Source organism: Piliocolobus tephrosceles, chromosome 4 (assembly GCF_002776525.5).
Source record: "Piliocolobus tephrosceles isolate RC106 chromosome 4, ASM277652v3, whole genome shotgun sequence".
NCBI lineage: Eukaryota > Metazoa > Chordata > Mammalia > Primates > Cercopithecidae > Piliocolobus > Piliocolobus tephrosceles.
In genome coordinates, this window is record NC_045437.1 from 167,553,869 (window position 1) to 167,577,575 (window position 23,707).

Here is a 23,707-nt window from a genome sequence, read left to right on the forward strand (position 1 = left end):
ACAATCAGATTTTAAAGAACACTCTATTTTCTTGGTAACTCTAACAAATAGAAAACTTCATTTTAGTAAAACTCAAATCCTCACACTTCGTGATGCTTATTTTATCCAGGAGTTCTAGGTAAGATCACTTTTTCAAATATCCTCTGAATGTTGACTTAGGTGCACACACCTGTGCTTCCATTGCCAACAAAAGCTTTGAAAGCACAGGACTTCCGCTGCATGAAATGCATTTACATACATTACATAAGAGAGAAGCAATGAGCAAGTCTGTTACTGGGAGAGGCTCACATCCTTCTCACCAAATCAATCTGTAACTTTCAAATAGCTCTGCTGTATTTCCTAGCAACAGGAGTAAACACTGTACTACATCCAGTGCCCAAGATTTGTAACCACGTTAATCTGTGAGTACTCAACTTAATTAAAGATTAGACTTTTAAATTGTATTTTTAGTGCACAACAGTACTGCTAAATTATGATTATCAGTGGCTAAGTGTGCTTACGTCTGCAGAACGTGGGGAATGAAAATGAATCACTTATTTTCATCTTGATATGACTGCTCTTCTCTGAGGCGCTGTTGCCCGAGTTCACAGGCCTTGGAGTTCATTGGAATTCTATGGTTAAAACACAGCTTGGAGACCTCATTTATGAAAATTCTTTTAAACCTTTCACCACTTCGACAAATCCAGTCCAAGTTCACTGAGCCAATTCAAAAGTAGCTCTCAGCCTTTTTATAGGTTTTCAATTACACCAACACAGAACACCAGAGCCATCATCTTTGAAGAAATATATTTTAGTTGCGAAGAGGCACGAATTCTTTTTTAAGAATCCCAAATGAAAGCAGCATTCCCCAAACTGTAGCCAACAGATGCAAAACTCTATCTTGAACTGTCCTTGTCTTACTAAAGACAAGATCATCAAATTACTTAAACATGGCTAATGTTTAGTTATCTGCTATAGGATGTATGCTATTATTTTTAAGATTTTACTTTGCAGAAATATTGGCAAGCTACCTCACCCTCAAACTGTTCCAAATATCTTTTTTGAGGAATTGTTTAAAACATTCTCTAGACTTCATTCATCCTCCTAAAACATAGTGTGTGACAGCAGGATTTATTTTTCCTGTACACACTCAGAAACAAAAACTCAAAGCAGGTCAATGAGCTCTCCAGGTTGAAACTGGTAATCAATGGTCAAACTGAGGTTAGACCTTATTCAACTTTCCATTCCAATGTACTCTTTAAGTGGGCCTGAGGTAACCGTGCTGTTTTCTGAGATAAAAATCCCTTTTAAAAATGTTTATATGACTTAACAGATCAAACATATTTTCCTCCATTTTCGAACTTTGAATCTATTTGAATATGTGGTTAATATGGTTTATGGAAGTACCAATCTTTTAGATTGGGTTATATGAATTATTCTAAGTGACACTTATCTTTGGGGGTAAAGTAGATAAGCTAACGTGCACATTAGTTGGTTAGAAGCACTTGCAAAATTTAAATACTGTATGTGCAAAGGCAAATTGACTCAGGATATAAATCTCCAGTTCTCTCAGAGGGAGTAGTGATGACTCTAAAACCACTGGAAACAGAAAGTTCATCGTGATGACTCTAACAGCTCCCTGATGCAGGCTACTCTTCTCTTGTATATTTAATGTTCTATATGTCAGTTGGCCTTGTTTGCAGTCTCAATAGGAGGCTTGTTCACTGGACAAGTTTTTGTTTTTGTGTTTGGTCTGTTCTGTTTTTTTTTTTCTTTTTTCATGCTGTTAAATAAGACTTATGATTTCACATACTAGACTGCTTATAAGTTCTTCTAGTATTTGATATTAAAAGAGGTGAAACAAAAACTCAACAAGGTGTATACAGCCTCAATACAATTCTAGGTTAGAAGCCTAGATGTGTGACTAGAGATGCCTCCTGTCCATTCAATGTGACTCCAATGTGGTTCTGCAGCACTGGACAAAGCTGGGAGACTGAAACAGGAACCCCTGCAATGAGGGAATAGAGCCAGGGAGCAGGGGTTGGACAGGTGAGCCTCCATATACCAAGCCCTTCAACTCCTGGGGTTAGTTATCCCTCCTTTGTTCATTAATGATTCACTATGTACCCACTGCCAACGGTGGGCCTTCTAAACACTGCACTCTACACCAGCGATAGAAAGATGACAAAGACAAATTGCCTTCCCTCAAGAGCTCAGGTTTGAGAAAACAAGCTTGTGAACCTTCTATTGGAGCAGCAATAAATATCTAAGCTAAGTGCTGAGGGAGGCTGAGGAGGTGGTTGCTAGGTCTGTCTTAGGCATCCCAGGGTCTCCTCAAAGTCCAAGCCTGTAGTCCACTGCAGGGGTCACCAGTCACCTGTGGCCACATTGGAATGTGGCTACTCTGAATTGAGGTAAGTAAAAAAACATATAGCAAATTTCAAAGATGTAATATGGGGAAAAAAAAGAATGCAAGGTTCTTGGTTAATGTTTTTTTATATGGATTACATGTGGAAATGCTACCGTTGTGACTATATTGGGTAAGATATATTATTAAAATTGATGTCACCTGTTCCCTTTTACTTTTTTAAGCGTGCTTGCTAGAAAATGTGAAATTGCCTACATGGCTCCCATTCATGAATCCTATTACATTTCTATCTGCCAGTGCAGGTTGGTGCAGTCACAATAAAATGCTTCGGGAGAAAACCTGGGGAGGCGGCCTCAGGGCAAGTGGGTGAGAGGGGGAAGTGCCCACGGAATGAGAAAGAGACAACAGGAGGACCCATTAGGGGCTACAAAGAGGGTACATTTGCTTTCTGAGTTGTGCTTGCCTGCCGGACTCATTTGCAGTAAGAGAGACCAGAACATAAAGGCCATGATAATAACATCTCAAATAAATTAGAAGCAGCTTGTGGTTTATAGTGAGCAATGCTCTACTGAGGACCAGACCAACCAGTTACCCCTGTCTTCACCCCATCTGTGGTTAAGTCATTTGGTCACTGTTGCCTTCTCATCTGCAAAGGGGGGACTGAGATTAACTGCTTGGCCTGCGTATCCCCCGGACTCTGTCAACTAAGTTTTTGGAAACCTGAAGCGCTCTAAACATCCTGGGGGAAGAAAGGGCTAGAGAAGTATACAATGTTTTGTGACCAGAATTTTTAAGCTGAAAAGAATGAAGAAACTTGAATAGAATAAATTCTTGATACTTCCTTTTTCATAAAACTTACCACACTTTATTTAAATTATTTATTAGCCCCCTTCCTAGCTAGATATAAGTTAGCTATAAATACCATGAGCTCAGGATCCACATCTGTCTGCTTACTACTGTGACCACAACTTGGAGGACAGAGCCCAGAATACAGGCCTCAATACATATCTGTGGAAGGGGGGTCACATGGAGAATTTGCAGTCATTTTTGCTGTTGAGCATCTGTTAAGTTAAAGTTTCCAAGTGTGCAAACTGTACTCAGAAATGAGTAAGAGGTAGAAACTTACCTAAAGATGATCAAACCAGTAGTGCTGTCACTCTAATGATGTTATCTGTCCTACTGTAGAAATGTTGTCACAGGTGAAGGAGGAGAGTTAGCTGAGATCTTCCCAGCCCTCGACTGCTTTTGCACCGCACACATTCCAGGAAACTCTTGTGGCAGAAGCAGCCACTTCACTTACTTTCAACAAGAGAAGCTGAAGGCTGAGGGAAGTCAGGACCCACAGAGGATCCAAATTTCATCGGCACAGGTCTTATGCTTCACTCGGTTGCATGAATGAGTGTGGAAGCAGCAGGAAGTGGTGGTGATACAAACCTGGGTTCTTTGTTTAATTCTATTCTCAGTACTTGCCTGGTGGGAGACTCTAAGTTCCCTCTCTGAACCTCGTTCTCCTCCATAGCTTAAAACTGGACTCATAATGCATGGTTTAGCTATAATGTACCTTTCAAAAAGGGCTGGCATCTGGTAAGCACTGAATAAATGGTTACATGTCAAACACAGTAAACACTCAACAATGACTAATATCTTCCTTCTGCATTAGCAGAAGGAAAAATCTTAAAAATCTTAAAACTTAAATCTTTCACCTGGAGTCCATGGAGTGCCGGGAAATCCACAGATGAGATTCAATAGATCCTTGAAATCCCTAAAATTAAATACAAAGTGAGGTATGCATGCATATCCTTTCTCTCCAAGGAAAGAATCCATAGCTTTCATATGATGCTCTTAAGGCTCTCAGACTGAAAACAGTTTAGGAAGTATTGAGCTTCTGTGGCTTCCAAAGTGTTTAGCTCCTTTTATTTACCTATGGAATAGCTCTGTGGATGACTCTCAAAACCAAGCTTTTCTGTGCCTCCTCAAGAGGCCTGCATTTTATATGCATCAGTATAACTTCCATAAGATGCTTTTATTTTCTGGCAGCAGCAGTATCACCGGAAGATGATTGGAATTTGTAAGTCAGAAATTGATCTTAATTTCAACAATAGTACTGGAGCCCTTATCTCTTTAAACACATCTTTTTCCATAGTTATATATATATATATATATATATGATTGATGACCAAAGAAGGCAGCTGTGTTTTATTCTCAAGATGATGGTTACTTCATCTTAGAAGAACAACAACAAAAATCGTAACAAATGAATGGGAAGAGCCCAACCAAAGCTTTATTCTACTCCCCAACAACTCAGGTGAGGTCTGGCAGCTTGACAGTCACCAGGAAGAAGGAGCTTAGTGGCAGACAAGCTGCTTCAAATTTCTAAATCTTTGTTTCCTCATCTGTAAAAAAAAAAAAAGACAGAAAGAAAGAAAGGATGATAACAGTAACATCTCCTTCCTATGGCTGTGAGAACTAAATAAGAAAGTAATTGCAAGGCATCTCGTAAGTACTCAAAACAGAGTGCCTCATAAATATTAACTATTAAATATCCTCTCTGATGATAGTGGGAAAATGATTCCTCATCTGGTCTCTGACCCGTAGATTTTAGCCTAGAGATTTACTCTGGGCCACTGATATTTTCCAGCCTCCTCAAGGTTGTTATTAGTGACCAAGTAATAAATAAGTATATAAACCAATGGGAAAGCTGTTGAAAAAGTGTCTGAGCAGCAGTTTCAAAGAAAACCTGTCTTCATGTCCCAGTATCCTAAAGGCAAATGTGAAAATCAAGTTAAAGCAAATAGAATATACCTAAAGAAAATCACCTGAACAAATGAAAGATGAATGATTCAATGCACATTTTTCTTTCATTTATTTACAAATTATTGAGATACATGGTGGGCAAGGCACTGTACCAAGCACAGGATGCACAAAGATAAGGAAGTCAGTCCAGCTCTTGAGACATTTCATCTACAGGCGGAGACAGACATGTATATCCAAGGTCATACATACCACAGGATAAAGTGTGATGTGGGGAGAGGCTGGGAGGGGATGTTCAGCTGAGATTCCTTGAAAAAGCAACAGTTGAGATGAGTTTGGAAGGATAAGTAAATGTTTAATAGTTCATAGTTTGAGAAAGAAGACACAATATTCCACAGAGACAACATGTAAAAGCACACGCAATGAAGCATGTAAAGACTTTGAAGTTATACATGTCAGCCCAGCATGGGGATAATATGGGCAGCTAGAAGGAGGCATTGCTGAACAAACCAGCACCTACCCATCCCCTGCACTCACAGTAGGAGGCAGGACTCACCTCGCAGAGAATTTTGGAATTCATGGTAAGAGCTTGGACTTTTCTCCAGGACTGTGACAAGGTTTGGAATGGTTCTTAGCAGGGAGTTATATAATTCAATTTTATCTATTCTTTAGAAAGAGCAAGCAGGCAGCGGTGAGGATGGATTGAAAGCTGAGAGACTGAAGGCAGCATCTGTAGAGGTGACTTGGGAAGAGTGAAACATGAAAGCAAGTGGAGCTGGAGGTCTTGGTGACTGATTAGGTGGAGGAAGAAAGGGAGAAGGTCAGATCGAGATCATTCCCAGGTCTCTGGCTTGGGGGTGTAGTGAGAGGATGATATGCCTGTCATGGAAAACAAGTGTAATTGTATTTAATAGATATGTGCTGTTTCTGCATGCACATCATCTCCTGTCTCTTCTTTTCAATATTTTCTTTTAAAAACTACCCCTTCCCTGCTCTCAGGTTATATGCTTTAGAAGAGTTCTGCTGACTAGTCTCCCATATACCTCCTTCACTCCCATACACTCCTTCCCACCTGCCCTAACACATACCACTCTCCCTTTTCAAAAGCCCCCAGGACTGGTCTCATAATCAAAGCCAAGTCAAGTGGCATAGTCCAAATCTCCAGCCATAGGGTCTGGTTCAAGCATATGCATGTGATCAAAGTGGTCTAATTAAAGTTAGTCCTGAATTCTCTTTTTCTCAGGGAGTAAGACTAAAGCTAGAGATGAAAATTTTGCCACCATGAAGAAAAGAGGAAATCAGAATTGGATCCTTTCTGAACTTTTCCTTTATAATAGCCAGTATATGCCCTTTCCTACTTGAGTAAGTAAGTATAAACTGGGTTTCTGTGATTTGCAACCAAGTGTCCTGACAAACACAAGGATTAAAGACAACCGTGTTTCAATAAAGAAAAAAATAGTTTATTTTTATGAGTGGTGGATTTTAAAAACCTACATTACTGTGACAAGAGTACCTTAAAACATTTAAGTCTACAAAAGGCACTTTGGGACTTTATAGCAAACTCTACACTTAATAATGAAAAGTCAGACCAGACTGTTTTAAAAAACATTACTGCACCAGATAATGGCACATCCACTCATTCAATTAACATTTATTGAGTATCTTCAGGGGTTTTAGACTTGTGCAATAAAAATGATAAAAACGGATTCTTTGGTTTGAGCTGGTCCATCCAAGATCATTCCATAAAGAGCAGCTGTGTATGCTGTTCAGACTAATTGTGTGAAGTTGGAGAGGCCAGGTGTTTCTGTCTGGCCTAACAGCTGCACTTGGTGGTAAGGGCACCACCTGAATTTCAGTCTGGCCATAAAATGAGGCTGACGAAACAGCACCTTGCATGAGCTTTTAGGTGAAAGACAGAACAGAACATGTTTAGAATTCTTCTCCCTTCTAATAAAACATCCATTAACGTTTATGAAGGAGTCTGGATGAGGCATTGTGCCAGACCCTCTTTTCTTTACTTTCCACAAGAAAACTCCACCACGAGCATGGGTTCAACTGTTATTCACGCACCTATACCCTATGGAAATATGCCTAAGTTGTCACCTCCTGCCTTGTTACCTCTTGCTTCCCCATGGCTAGGCCGAAATGAATCTTCAAGTGTTCATCTGGGGTGAGCATTTGCTGGTCTTGTCACCTTGTGTCCATCTCCACTTCTGATAGCAGTGCTCCAGTGTCCTTTAAGAGTGAACCTACCCACTTCACATTGTGTACTGACCTAGTGTGGCTGTTAGTCAGTGCTACTGGCTCAGGAGTGTGCATGGCACTCAAATTAAGTCAAAGGTGTTCTTTGCCTGGTATGCTCAGTTTAAGAGCAAAGCACTCTAAGGGCAGACCTTCAGCTGTGCCTTGGAGAAAGAACATCAGTTCTACTCCCTAGGTAAGTTCTGTTTCCATTCTGAGAGTAGTGGTTCTGACTTCCCTTTGACATCTTAGGGAATCCCTGAGGTTGTATTTTGTTTTCTGTTGCTATACACCTAAAGAAACTTAACTATATACAATAGTGCACTGTGATTTAAACACTAAACAATAGCTAACATTCATAGCCTACTCTGCAGCTTATAAAGTACTTTCACATTCAATTTATCTCTTTTAATCAAACTTTCCGGAACTGAATTTTTCTCCTGCCCCCAAATAAATCACTTATTGATTTCTGTATTTCTCACAAAAGCACAATCATTCTTTCAGTCACTTAAGTTTTTTTAAACCTCAGAATGACTTCGACTTTTTGCTTTTACTAACTCCCTATAATCAGTCACCTCATCCTAAATACGGGATCTACCAGATCGATCCCTTTCCAACTTTCCTGCCTCCATTTTTGTCAAAACCATTAACTTTCAACAACGCCCAGCTCACCCTGCCACCAGCCTCCTGTCTCCAAACCATTCCAACACCACTGTCAGAAGAATATGACTAAAATTTTATTATCATTGTGTCATACTTCCTCTACCTGGGGTTTACAGAAAAAAAATTGCAGGACAATGATTTACTGGACAATTCCTTAAACTAAATCCTGGGCTATTGATAAGTAGGCTCCAATATGCTCTCCTAGCATATTATTTTCAGCAGAAAACACCTGCTAGATACACGTATCCTCAAACATGTAGTAGATCACAAAAACTGGCTCTAATTTTTTGCAGCTCCTTCTCATCATAAGTGGACTCTTTCTGTACCCCTTGAATCTGGTGTAACCTTCTGATTTGATATGGCTAATGGGAGAGTAGCTAATGTGATTCAAGGTGAGGCTTTAAAGTTGCTTTTGCATTGCAGGTTGTTCTTTTGCTGCTCTTACAACACTGTTTGATTTTCCATGTAAAGAAGGTGAGGGGACTGAGTGTCGGAGAATGTGAGGTACATATCTCAGCCACTTGTTATGTTACCCTGGCCAACAGTCTGATAACTGCCAGACATATAAGTAAAGCCATTCACAATTTTACTGCCAGCAGACTGAAAATGTCTGAGGGAACCTAACTAAGAATAGCAGAAGAACCATCTCACTGAGCCCAGCTCAAATTGCTGACCACCAGAATCATGAGCTATAGTAGCAATTTTAAGTAACTGCATTTTGTGGGGATTTGTTATCCAGCAATGAAAAACTGATATAACATCTAAGCTAATTTGATCACTCTCTCCTCAGAGATTTTCAATTACTATTTAGCATCTTAGGCACTCAATTATGAAATGTGTTCTTCGATGTTTTGTATCATTTAATTTTCCATGGGTCCTATTTCCCATGAAAACGTTCCTTGTGAAAAGACTATGCATTTTATATTGCTGTATTACATATAAGCACAAAGTAAATGCACAATAACTATTTAGGAATCAATTAGTACTTTCCCAGGGCCCAGCTGTCAGTCACATCAATTAAAAATTATTTTAACACATATTTTGATCATTAATTTCAAAAATGTAAAAAACAGCTAAGATGCAAACCATAAAATATAAAATCTAGTTACCTAACCTGTAAAGTGCAAAATCATGCATAGTATATATGATATAAGCAAACAAGTTATTGATTCATTTTCATAAATAACTTCCTGCAAGCGAATCTGCATAGAAATCAAATGGGCGCAAGGAAATAAGTACATAAGGGTAAAAGTTTCACAGAAGCAACTATTTGATTTTCACCAGGATATCATTTTTCTCCCAAGACACATATTTCTCCTATGTGGTTTGCAACTGTAACCTGACAAACTGCCAAAAACAAAGCTTCTATTCTAAGAGTGTTACTGATTCTCTTGTTGCTATTCAATTAGATTTTGCATTTAAAAGAGAAATTCCCTTGTGTTTCCTATAATGATGCACCTGCTCCTTGGGAGATTTCCTCTTTTGACAAGAAATGCCTTACATCTGGCAACAAAAACAGCTCCAGGCTTTTTCTGATAATATCAAAGATCATTTGTTTGTATTAGATGTTTGTGTGGGTTTCCCTTAAGAGCAGTAAAGTACTGCTACAATTTCTTCCAAAACAATAGCACACACAGAGTTTCTTGGCTTGCATTTCCACTGTACACCTGCACCAGAACAACTGTCTGGAATTAGCAAAGTTGTGACAAAGTAGACAGAGAAATGCATTTGCTTTAGTCACTTCCTTTTGGATATCAACAAGTGGTAACAGTCAAATTCATGAACGCAGCATCATTTCAAATCTACTATCTGTAATCTTTCTTCATGAAATGCTTGCTATGGAGAAAATGAAATTTATACTCAAAATTATACCCCTTCTTTTCAAAATCCCATGCTGTATTTTATTTCTAACTGAGATGTCCAAAAGATTCTTAAGAGAAGCACTATCTTTTACTTTCTGATTCCAGACCAGTTAATGCATACATATTTAGTTATGGGTAATCCTCAGTTAATACTCCCTTTCTAGAGAGACTTCCGCGATCAGTACCAAAGTACAGCACCTTTCAAATAGTCTTGAGGACTCCTTAAAGGTGTCTCCTTGTACTCTAACCATGCTGAATGTAATTTAACATTGAGATACATCAGAAACAGCCAATAGACTTTCTCTCCCAGATGTGTGCACATTAGCATACTGCTTTCCTACACCTTGTTCTTTGCCTTTTAAATTTTCAATATGTACAAATGAAATACAGATTTCAACCCATTCCCAATTGAGATGTCTGCTCCATAAAAGAAAACTAGGTTTTTCCCTTCCTGCAGATTCAGCAACGAAAGTAGTGCTTGAAAATTACGTGTTTAGAGTGACACCTTGGAGAACTGACATACTTTGCACACATGTAATCCTCATAAACCTCCCCAGACAGCCCTTATTTCATTTTGCAAACTGCACCCTGGCCAGGCTCCACGGCACGTGGTGTGTGGCGAGACTGTCCTGCAGCAGTTCCCCCTTCCTCCGGGCTCTTTGATGGGCACTTGTCAGTAACAGCCAAGAGGAATCGGACCCTGCCTCCAGCAAGTGAAAAGGGGCACCGACAGTAATGCTTCCTTAATTAACTTTCCCAAGGAAAGCAACGTTACCACAGGAAAAAACAACACGTTTCCCCCCTCCTAGAGGTCCATTGAAAATGAGCAACAATGCTGTTGCCTTTTTGTTTCCTAAGACTTTCTTCGCTGCAAGCAGTAGCGTGTTCCTCAAAGAATGCGAGTATTTCCTGTGGAAACTGTATGGCTGCCAGTAATGGCTCATAATTTTCCCTCTTTTCTTTTCGTAAAAATGAAATAAACAAAATGTGGCCTGTGACAATAGCCAAAATTGGGTTCACCCCACTTACCACCTGCAGATGAAAGTCATCGCCAAGAGAGAAGGCCAAGAGAGAAACGGCCCCCGCTGAAATTGCCGCGGACCAGCCTGGGACGCAGGACAGCGTTAGAGGGAGGCTGACGGAGCCCGGGCTGGACAGGGCAGTCAGGGAGCCCGTGCTGATGAGCGAGGGGCGGCAGCAACACCAGACGTCCCTCTTCTACAGCTATTGCTACCCTTGTTAGTACTGTCGCTATTACTATTACTGCACCCCTCCTTACCTCAGCTCTTCCCAGCCGCGGCACTGCCCATCCCTGCCTGCGATACGATCCCGGGTGGCAGCAAGAATAAGCACCACATGAGGCAGGCAAATGAAAAGAACAATCCTTTGGAAACGAGGCGGGGGTTGTTTCCCCCTTTCCCCAGTAAAGCAGCCGCTGCCGCCACCACTGTTACTATAGAGACCTCCCCCTAAACCCTTTCTGCAGAGACGCCTCTGCTGCCCCAAGCAGCCGAGACTCGCGGCACAAAGGGGGCCCCGGGCTTGGGGAGCACGGGGGGACACACACCGGGGTCGCCTGGTGCAAACTTGGAGAGGCTGAGCCGCCAGCTCCTAGCCCCCCGCCTCCCCGCGGGGTCCGCCTGGGACCTGGACTCACCGGGGGCTCCAGGCGCGCCGGCGGCTCAGGAGCGCGAAGGGACTGACGGACCGACGGACGGACTGCGGCGGCGGGAGCAGGCGGGCGGCGGAGGCGCTGCCGCGGCCCCGCTACGTCACAATGCGGCCCGGCCGCGGGCGCCGCTCCCCGGGCCCCCCAACGGGCGCGCGCGGGCGGGGGCAGCCTGGGCGGCCGCGGCCCGGAACCCGCGCCGGGGTACGCGGAACGCAGCGCGGGCGCCCGGCCGGGAACGAGGGCGCGGCCACCACTGCCACTGCCGAGGCTGCTGGGGCTGCCGCGCCCTCAGGCTGCGCCGCGCCCCTGCGGCCGCCCCCCGGCCAGCGAGCCCCGCTCGGCCTGACTGACAGCGACCCTCCCCGCTGGGCCCCCGGCCCGGCCCACGCCCCTCCCTCGCCGCTTCCTCGCCCGGGATCCCCCGGCCTGCCCGCCGGCTCCTGTCCACGAACCTGCTCTTTCTTTACCTTTCGCTCTTTTTACCTCGACTGCCGTTGCTTTTCCCCAACTGGGGCTCTCCTCTCCTCCCCGCCTACTTTTTGTCCCCGCTTCCCACTTTTCTCCTCCTGCCCCCCCTTCCTTGCTTCGCGGCCTCTCCCCCTGGAAATCGCCCCCTCACCGTGATCCAAGCGTCAACCGCTGCCATCTCATTGGTCCCCAGACCATTCCCGGGTTCCAGCATAAACCGGGAGAAGAGACTCAGGAAGGCGGGGAACGGAAGGTGGGCATGGCCCTGGGAAACTCGTGTCTGAGAAGCCTTTTGGCAGAGTATTTTGCGTTGGCACGGAGTCGTCACCCCCACCCCTCTCCCGAAGCTCGCCCACCCCGGAGGACGTGGCCAAGGAGAGGAGGGCAAGGGTGGCTTTGCCTGCCTGGAATGTTCTGTGCTCAAGTGTGGGTGGATGGAGAAGATGTTGGGCTGAAATAAAGACTTTTTAATTCAACGACGTTTCAATGTACCAATGGCCCCACAGTGACATTAACTTTACTTTTATTGTATCTTAATTGTTGAGGGATTGGGGGTGGGAGGCTGCTGGATGAGGAGTCGGCAATGCCTGCAGTGGTGACTACTTCTTTCCTTGTTTCCGAAATGAAATCAGGGGTTGTGGAAGCATTTATGGTAACCTTGGCTCACGACTGTCTCGCTGTTGCCCTCTGGAAAGCTTTAAATGATCTTTGAGAAATCTCTTTCCCAGGCGAGATGACTCGGAGAAGTTCACTCAGCAAAGCCATTGAGGACCACACTCTTGTTCCAGGGTATGACTGCTTGACTGATGCTGCCCCAGAGAAAAGCGTGAGGAAGTAAGTCTTGGTCAGTTGAGAGGCATCCTCATTCCCTTGCCAGTTCCAGAGGACAAGAGCAGTGCCAAGATCCTAGGACACCTGGCACTATCTGGGTAGTGGCAATGGAGATGTGTGATCTTGTTACAACAAAAAAGGAAGGCTCTGATTGTTTAAAGCTGGGGTTTCCTGAATAACTAGCCTAAGACTGCCTTCAGTCTTTGTGGAGTCCACAGGCTGTGCTGTACTAGGAGGGCATAGGCTGAGTAATGCTTGCCCTGGACCTGTTCGGACCAGGACCATCCTCACTGAAATGAGGACTACCTTGAATGCCAGCGGAAGACATTTCACATGTGTCTAAGTCCATTTCCTACTGAAACCTAAATGTCTTTCTTGGCTTTTGACATAAACAGCCAAGATCATGTCCCCTGGTGTTGTAATTTGTTTATTGTAATTTATCGTGTGTAAGACTTAAGTACATACATGGAAAGTGGCTCCACAATTTTAAAAATACACATTATCCCCCAGTAGAAAATATAAAATTGGATGACATCATGTGGCACTAAAAATACTTGAAAATATTGGGTTTAATTTGTTCACATCTGGTTAAAATAAAACTGCCTCTTTTTTTTTTTTTTTTTTGCCTAGTGTAAATTTTGAGAAAAGCACATCTTGCTTTCATCCGGTAGATATGGATGGGATTGGTGTCACCCTTGACATGATCTACAGAGAACACACTTCATTTCCATTCTCTTAAATATTTTGACACCCTGTTTTTGAAAATCATTTTAATTTATTGAAGGAATCATTTATTGAAGAATTGTAAATGGTCATCTCCTTCCAACTGTCCTAAATATTCATTAGCTCTGGTCAAGCCAGGTGTTAATTCAGTATAAATGATTCAACAACAAGGGGCCTGGTACTGCCGTATGTACAGAAAGTGGGTTGTCCTGGGAAATAAAGTGTTTTTTGTTTTTTTGGTTTTTTGGTTTTTTTGCATAGCCAAGGGAATAGCATGCCACAGTGTAAAAGCAATCTTTTGAGTTGTTGTTTAGGATATTTTCCTCTATTTTTTATAGTTCTTTTGTTATTTTTTTTGGTTTCTAACATGTTTTTGATTACATATTTAGCATGGTTTCCATGTGATTGTTTTTACAGTGTGATTTAAATCTAGGCTTATATACACTTCCCCACATAGGCTGTGTGTTTACTTTCCTTTGGACTGTTTATTGGTTTGCTTCTCCTGTGCATACCCTTGCCAAATTCAAACTACAAATTGATATACCAAAGTGTGGAAGTAGTCCTTGTGTTGCTTCTTACTGACAACCAGTTTCTGGCATTCAGTTTTCTAATCAAGCAGCTGCCTCTATGGGCTAGTTATTCCCTAGACGTGGCTTAGCAGCAGCACAGCCACTGACTCATTTACCATTTTTTAGGATGCCCCACCCATGCCTGCCACAGCACAGGGTGTACTCCTCTTAAAGCACTTAGCATACTTCTGTTTCTTGTCTGTTTCTTATCCCCTTCTATTCAACTGTCAGTTCCCATCATGATGACAGGGTATACATATTACTCATATTTGGATCCTCAACACTGAACACATTTTTATACTCAAGAGTTAGCTACTGAAAATAATTAGTACAAAAATGCATTTCACTCTGTATATCATCTGCCAAAGAGCTGCCAGTAATTTGTTCATTTAATTATTACAATTAAACATCTGTCTCCTCTATCCTTTTACCCAATTTCTATAAATATATCTTTATTGTGCTACAGAAATTGGATAAAACTACCATAACACTATTGATGATCAAATAGAAAAAAATCTTCCTTATTTTTTCTATTTTTAAAGTGTAGATTTGACTTAACCATCCAAATCTGTGCTAAAAGCTCAGATTTTTTTATTCTCATTGATGAGTCTGGGTCATTCTGATTCTGTTTGGGAACTGCAATTGGTCAGGTCAGGCTGCTCTTTTATTCTGGAGTTGAGTTTTATTTGCTTGGCTCCCACTGTATGTATGTAATTATAAGCTATTTATATCAAGAATCAGACTAAATATTTCTGCAAATTTGATTATATCCATCAGGATAGGATAGGTTGTGCTGCAGTAACAAACAATCCCATAGCAACAACACCAAACTTCCATAGATTAATAAAAATGTATTCCTTGCTCTCACTATACAACAGTTGCCCATGGGCTGCATCTTTGCTTCACGTCTTTCTCACTTTAAGACTCCAGCCCAAGCCAGGTATAATGGCCCATGCCTGCAGTCTCAGCACTTTGAGAGGCCAAGGCAGGAGGAAACCTTGAAGCCCGGATTGTGAGGTTACAGTGAGCTATGATTACTATACTCCAGCTTATGAGACAGGGTGAGACCTCATCCACCCACCGCCTCAAAAAAAAAAAAAAAAAAAAGACTGCAGCCCCACGGAGGAGCCACTAACAACAATATTGCTGGTAATTCTAGATAGAGCAATACATCCCTCGAGTATTTTATACTAGGAATTAAATGCTTCGGCTCAGAAGTTACACAAATCACTTCTGCTCACAGCTCATTGGCCTGAACTAATTGTGTGGCTCCACCAAATCACAAGAGGACAAAGAAGTGCAATTCTTACAATATTAGAATAATCCTAGAATATTTGGTAAAAATTAGAATATTTGGTAAATAATCCTTAGAATATTTGGTAAATAATAATATGAGGAAAAATGAACATATTATACTTCACTGTAGATATTATAAAACGTGAGAAAATTCTGTGGGAATTTTACATAAAAGCCAGAGAGCTTAAGTATAAATATGGATGCTGAAGAGAAGTATAAATTCTATAGTAGTTTTAATTTCTGAAATAACTGCAGGAAAAAAAGAGTAAAGAACTGTGGACTTTGATAAAGAATGATTAGGAACCCAGTTTTTGAACATTTTTGAGTTTTGCAAGTAAAGAAATCATTATAGAAAAACATGGAGTTACCTAGTTTTCTAGCAGGGTTTAGGTCACACCCACATTTTCTCTCCACCTCCTTTTCCCTGAACATGCCTCCCTTATCTTTTTCTTTAGGCCAGGGCACATCTTTTTTGCCATGTATGTTCTTGTGTGCTCGAGCTGGGTGTGACTAACAATTTGATATTCCTCACCTGATCTGTTTTTTGTGATCACTTTTCCCTTGAAAAAGTTATTTTCCTTCAGTATTTCTTTTTTTCTCTCTTCTTGGGCCAAGTGTTAGTATTCTGCATCTTCTTAGCACCTCTGATAGTTATAATGGGGAGGGAGATGAAATCCAAATCCAGAAGTTTAACTGCTTATAATATAGCAGCTTTAATAAAAGATTTAGTGTAGAAGAAATTTTATGGATTGTTAATCGGATTCCCTGAGATTATCCTGGGATTCCAATTAATCCTATTACTCTGTTTTACCCATTCCTACGCATCATTCATCAGCAGCTTTGTTGTTGGTATTTTAAATAGAAACTATTAGACATGTGCAAAAACACAATCAGATAAATGAGTGTCTTGCCATGGGTTATGAGGCATTTTGAGGCAAATATAGAGAGAGACTATCCACAAGGGACTAATGCGTTTTCTGGAAATCATGTGATTTGGGGGCTACGATCTTTCTGCTGTGCTTATCTTCCATAAAGAGTTACCATCAGAGAGCACAGTCAATCTGTGTAGCAGCTAGAATATAGACAGGAACTATGAATTTCAAACTCCATTCTGGCAGGCAATGTATAGACTTCATGACTGGATTGAACTATTACTTTAACCCAACAGCTGGGATTTGGCAGGTTAGCACTGAGGCTGACTTGGGCTCACTCTCCACCTAAGCCTTGAGGGACTCTTTGCCTGTCCTCACTCAGCTTCATCTGTAAACCTTCAATTTTGATTTAAAAGTGGTATTTCTACAGCTACCGGAGCCCCACTGGACTGGTTGCTTTTCTCAGGGATTCTATCCACATTATCTTCAACAGGTTGCTTTTTCCTGGATACTTTTACTGAAAAGCCTTTACCCTCCCAAGGTGGTCAAATTCAGGTGTATGTGAATGACTCCCCTTGGGTCACATTACATCTGCCTGTCTGTCCACTGTTGCCCCTGGTCTGAATCAGGTTTTCAGTGACAATGGTGAAATCTACCTGAGCCTGGTGCTTCCAGAAAACAGTGATGATTGAAAAATCCTTCAGCTTTTTAGTGTTCCAGGAAATGGCTCACCACAAAGAGCCACCTTGCCCATGTGACTTAAGTAAAACTCACAGCCCACTCTTTCTCCCGACCCCCATAAGATTCACAGATGACTCCTTTGTTTACCTAGGACAAGGCCAAACACAGACTTTCCCCTTTTTGCCTGGATCTGCTGATAAGACCAGACACAGGCGCTTCAACTTCCCATTCTCTATCTTATGAATGATTAGCTGAGATTAAAACTGTTTGTCCCTCTGAAACTTGCTAGACACAGACATAAACATTTCCTCTTCAGCTAACTGACCTAGACTTCCCCTGACTGCAAAACCACCCAAACAATAAATCATCCTACCTGTAACTTGTCTATTGTTCCCTATAAAAGTCTAAGGGAAAATAAACCTACAGAAACATCCTGATATTCAGATTTAGGGTGTTCTTCTATTATAAGGGCATGAATAAAATCAATGTTCTCTGGTTCTCTTCTTTGACACTATCATTTCCCCCTTTGTATTCTACTGTGTTTTTTTTTTTTTCATTTTCATTAATAACTAGTTTAGTCACTAATGTAAATTGGTATCATGGATCTGTTATTTAACCAAAAAGTGGTTATTTTAATAACTGAGGAGTATTTAAAACCCTACAAATTGTACAGACTTATTCAATTTTTTCTTAGGTTTGTTTTCTCTATTGGTGAAATAAATAGCCCTCCTACATCAGAGTGTTCATCCTGGGGATAAATGAATATGCCATACCCTTGCTGAATGGGCACCACATTTATTTTCATAACATGACCTATGTGTATAGCAAAATCTTAGTTATTACATATGCAGGCAAGTCCTCTAGTGGATGATATACCGTAGAATTACTATACAAAGTCTTCCAAATTAGTAATTTGCCTACTGGGTTATACTACTTTCCAACTTGGGCAATAGGAAGGATAAATATTTTCTATGATGCAGGCCTAGAATGGGTGCTTTCAACAACTATTATATCTCACAGATTAAAGACTATGTAAGGCGAGGGGGAGAAGGGGATGAGAGAGATCCATAGGGAGAGGCATCTATACTTTCCCTCCCAGAATGACTCCCTGAATATAGGCCAACATGCATAAAACCAAACATCATCTGGGGTAGTCTGACCTTGATTGGGGATTTCCAGTTTCAGGAAAAAAAATAAGAAAGTTCACTTAAGACTGAAAAATTGGGAAATCTTACGAAATTTATATTCTGTAAACATGGAGTACTCTTAGGCAAGGACAGATTTAGACACTAGAGATTTCACACATGTGCAAAAACACAGATTAAATCTCTAACTGAAGGTTTTGGTATTTGAATAAATTTGATTAGGTTGTTTAAAAAGGAATGCAGGTCAGCTGAGTGTGGTTAAATGATTTGAAGAGGAATGCAGGTCAACCTCCGAACATCATGCCACATGCATGTGGACCTGACATGGTTGCAGACTATAAAACCAATGAAAATACATTTCATTGATTACTTACCAATTGTAAAAGCATTATATTTTTAATTGCTTCCGGTCCTCGAAGTAACTATTAAGTCTCCTTTCTTCATTTAGATAATAATTGTACTATAGCATATAATCTGTGCTTTAATATTACTATGATATAAATCCACTGATACAGTTGGATTCGGAGTTTCTGTTGTCTTTAATACAAGTAATTTATCATTTTACTTATCTATTCTAACTTGAGAGTAAAGACATGCATTTGGAAATAATTAGATTGGTTTATGGATGATGCACATGGCTATGAAATGGAAAAAGAAGATTTCGATCCAATGGGGATTAAAGCTATAACTGACTTTAGTCTCTGGCTTTATCTTTAAGCAGCTTTTAGTGAGTTAATAGGACAGAAACTTGTTCCCCTTGGATAAGCCCCACAAAGACGCTAGAATCCTTACATCTAAGTAGCAGCAGAAAGCTGTCAGTGAATGGAATGCTTAAGTAATTATAATCACCACTGTTCCAAACCAGAATAAATCCTAATTCCAAACAACTTTTGGGAAGAAAGACTAGTTCTGAAAATGAAGTAAGGTTTTCAGTCTTCTTAGATATGACTATCTTGTGAATTTTACTTTCTTCCCCAAATGTGTAGCTTCTAGTACCAAATTCCCCAGACTGGGGACATATGGTCATCTTTAGAAAAAAACAAGGAGAAAAATGCTAACCACATATTGAGCTAGATGAAAAAAAAAAAAAAAAAGAAAAAAAAAGCTGACGGCTGATTTAAAAATAAAAGTTCCTTGTAAATCATGGGGAATTTTTTAAAGGTGGTTTGTAGGAACAGAAAGTAATTATTGATGGAATAAATGTTTTTAAATTCAGAGTCCAGTGTAATCCTATAGTAAAGAGGATTTAAGGATATTAACCCAAGGTTCAGACTCCATGGGTTCAAACCCCAGCTTTACTGATTTTATCTTTAGAGTTATTATTTATATATTAAGACAGAGTCTTACTCTGTTGTCCTGGCTGGAGTACAGTGGCATGATCTCAGCTCACTGCAACCTCTGCCCCCTGGGTTCAAGTGATTCTCATGCCTCAGCCTCTTAAGCAGCTAGGATTACAGGCGTGCACCACCATGCCCAGCTAATTTTTATATTTTTAGTAGACAGGGTTTTGGTATGTTGGCCAGACTGGTCTCGAACTCCTGGCCTCAAGTGATCCGCCCGGATCCGCCCGCCTCAGCCTCCCAAAGTTCTGGGATTACAGATGTGAGCCACTACGCTTGGCCCTATTTTATTTTCAACATTATTTGATGTGACCAGGCCTTAGTTCCCTCAGCTACAACATGGGATGCTAATAGTCTCTGCTTCAAAAGGCTATGAAACTTAAATAAGCTAATTTTTAAAAAAAATTTACAGTTAAACATACTAAGATAATTACTGTTTGTTAAGTAAGTAAACACTATAACGCCTATGGAGTATGGGTGAATCCATTTGAAATATGGACCCTGAAGTTGAGTGCTGGCGAGTTGGCTATAAATATCTTTATTTCTTCACTTGTATCATGGCATTAAATAGAACTTGAATTATTTGCTCCTTAAGCCACAATAATAGTACATCTTATATTCTTATATGGTAAGTGTATAGTTTTCCACAACCTTGCTTTTATTATAGTCACAGTATGTGAAATGTTATTTGGAAAACCTTTCAGTTCATGTTTAAGTATTGCCATTGGTTCTCTGGCAATTTAAGACATTTAATATTTAGATCTTCTCATTTGATACTAAACTTTGGTTTGTAAACAGCATTAACATTCTACCCAGACTGCCAAAGATGATTTGACTCATAACTCAAGAACAGACATAGAAGAAGAATTTTCAAAAATGAAACATCTGTAATGAGAGGAGTGTCATTAGCATTTTAAACTCTGGACCGATTTTAATAAGATTTTGATATGTTTGTCATTAATTTGTTATCAATGGAAAAATACAATTCTTGAAAAAATATAAAGTACTTTTCCATGCATTTATTCAGCAAGTACTCTTGGGCATCTGCTATGTACTGGGCACTGTGATAATTATTTAGACTGTGTTGAGGTGAACAGAACAGGCACAACAGAATGCCCTTATGGACAGTCAATAAACATGTGTATTTCCTTGTTGCTAAGTGCTATGAAGACAAAAACAGATAGCTGTGGCAGAAAATAAAGAGAGGATCTAATACAGCCTTGGGCGGTTAGGGAAGACTGCTGAGTTTTGAAGAACCAGAAGAAGTTAATGATGTGAATAGTGAATAGATGAATGCTCCAGGTAGGGGAGGCAGATTGTACTGCTGAATGTCCATCCAACCACCACCCAGAAGTCAAAAAGGTGTGCAGAGTGTTTCCCAAATTAATTAAGTGATTAAGGAGGCTGTAATGAGGCTTATGTGCAAAGTACCCCTTGGACTGGCACACATGCATACAGAAACGAAAACGATCATCACCACCACCACCATTAACCATAGATGCAGAAAACACAAGTGGAAATGTTGACATATTAAAGTGCCTGCAAAGCCTTGGTGTGATCAATGTCACCACATACTAGTCATCCCTAGAAAGCAGGTCTTAAGAGAAAGTAGAAACTCCTAGGGCATCCTCTGACATGAGGATCAGTCACTGCTATTAGAAATGTGTAGCCAAGTTAAAAAGGAGATTAATTGTTCCAAAACCTTGGAGAATTGAGACTAGAACATAAAATAAATGTGAGAGTAAGTCAGGTGTAGCAGAAATCATGAAGGTGATGAAAAGTCTATGAGAATCATAAATAACCAGGTAGATACTTTCTTAAAAATGTCATTATCTAATATAGAATTTAAGAATTACGAGCTGTACATTTTGAGCACTTCTCCTCACCTCTAACTTTCCACGTTTTCTAAAATCTGTCATGACTTTGGAAATGACTTTTAGTAGCTAGATTGACTAGGGGAAAATAACTTGGAATCTTGGTACAGATTTGAGGAAACAAGGATTTTTGAAAAAAACAATTTTATGTTCACAGTATCCTAAACTACTCAGAACTAGGTAGTGTTATATAAAAGGACCATATGTTCACAGTGGATAATTTAAATACAGCCCACAGAGTCCTTCTAGTCCTTCCATGGCACTGTTTAATACAGTAGCCATATGTAGTCGAAGAACATTTGGAATATAGCTAGTCTGAATTCAGACGTGTTATGAAGGTAATAGAAACACTGGATTTCAAAGTCTTACTTTGAAATAAAGTATTCTAAAATAAAAATTCACCAGTTATTTTTAATTTAAAAATATTCAGCTACTAGAAACTTTAAAATCACATATTTCAGTTATGTAGTATTTCTATTGGACTGTTCTGTTCTTGGGAAGGTGAAAAATCATCCCCATTGAACCTGCTCCCTAAACATCCATCCCAAACCATTCCATCAAAACAGATGGCAGTATTGTCGAAAGGGGGAAAACAGGTGGCTAACTAGCTACAGGTTTACGTGAATGGTAACAGATGAATATGACAGTTACACAGTATGGGAAAAATTGATGTTTGGTAGAAAACTCATCAATAAATGCTAGAAGGAAATTACCGATGTGCTCTGTAGATCTTCCAAAAGAAGGAAAACTGGGAATATTAAAAAACAAAACACTGTTTTTTCCTTGTGCTCAGTGGCTGAGGGGCTGCATTCAGGTCCATTGTGCTTCTTCAAACAGAAGGAGAGCCTGCATGATTCTCTAACGCTATACCTAACATATCTTTTTCTTCCTCTCTCTAAAACGATTTAATAATCAGGAAATAAGCCTTTACAGTCAGTGTGTTAAGAATCCAGTGTGCATTCTGCAAACTGCATAAAAATAGTCTCACTCCAAGTAGACTATGCAACAGATGTTGATGATACTTAAAATGAGCTGAAGACAGAGAAAAACTATTGTATCTTTATGCTTGGCTGAAAGAAAAATCTTTTCCCTTTAAAAGATCTACATAAATGTATGCCCTTAGCAAACTGGCTAATATGTCAGGCTTCAAAGTGACTAGACTGTACACTTACTGTTTTACTAATCCTCTGGCTTCCCCTGTTTTGAGATAGTTACAGAAAAGTCCATTTTGGAATATTTCCCCTTGGCTTTAACACTTGGCAGAGGAGTCCACTGTCCTCTGCTCTTCCTCACATTAGTTATAAAGCTGTTTGTCATCTCTAGTATCCGGAACACCTGCTTTTTAAAGGGCTGCTGGCTCAGGAAAAAGAACATAAGTTATTTTTATGCAATAACTCACCAGCTCAAGACTTTCAAAAACTGTATCTGAAACACTGTATTTTTTTCCCTTGTAATCAAATAAGGTGTTTTAAAAATCAAAATTTTTCATTTCACCCTAATTTCCTTTTAAGATAAATCACCGAAAGGCAAATGACAGGCCAGTTGGACAAATCAGAGAAATAGAGCAAACTTTTTGCTCATAACAGGATACACAGGTAAGAAAACCAAAAGCAACCATATCTTCTAATCCAGTTAGAAATATTTAGAAGAAAGTATAGAAGCCTTGGGCAGGGAAACTTTCAAACATTTAAGAAACCCAAGAAAATGAAGGTGGCTCTGTTACTTCTTTATATGAAATATGACGCTTTATATTCCATGTTGTTTTTGCCTGCTTAGCAGACCTTCTTTTTTCTTGTAAGAGCTGTTACCTTTATCTTCTGAGAGCCCTTCTTTCCCCCACATTGATAAATTGGTTGAACACTTGCCTCCCTCACTATAGGGATGGGCACATGACCATGACTAGCCAATCAGGGTCTCACATCCTCTTGGCCATAAAGATTGCACAGGGACAGAGGATTGGTTAGACCTATTTAAAAAGAGACAGTCTTTCTTGTTCTCTTAGCTTTGTTAGCTCAGATGGTGATGGAAACCCAAGGAAGCCATGGTTGCCATCTTTGCTACCCTGAAGGACACCCTGGTTGAGAATGAAAGCAATAGAGACAAAAGCAGCAATGAGAGGTGGAGAAAGAGAGAAAGAGAGGAAAGAAAGAAAGAAAGAAAGAAAGAAAGAAAGAAAGGAGGGAGGGAGGGAGGGAGGGAGGGAGGGAGGAAGGAAGGAAGGAAAGAAAGAAAGAGAAAGAAAGAAAGAAGGAAAGAAAGAAAGGAAGGAAGGAAGAAGGAAGGAAGGAAGAAGGAAGGAAGGAAAGAAGGAAAGAAAGAAAGACTGAAAGAAAGAAAGAAAGAAAGAAAGAAAGAAAGAAAGAAAGAAAGAA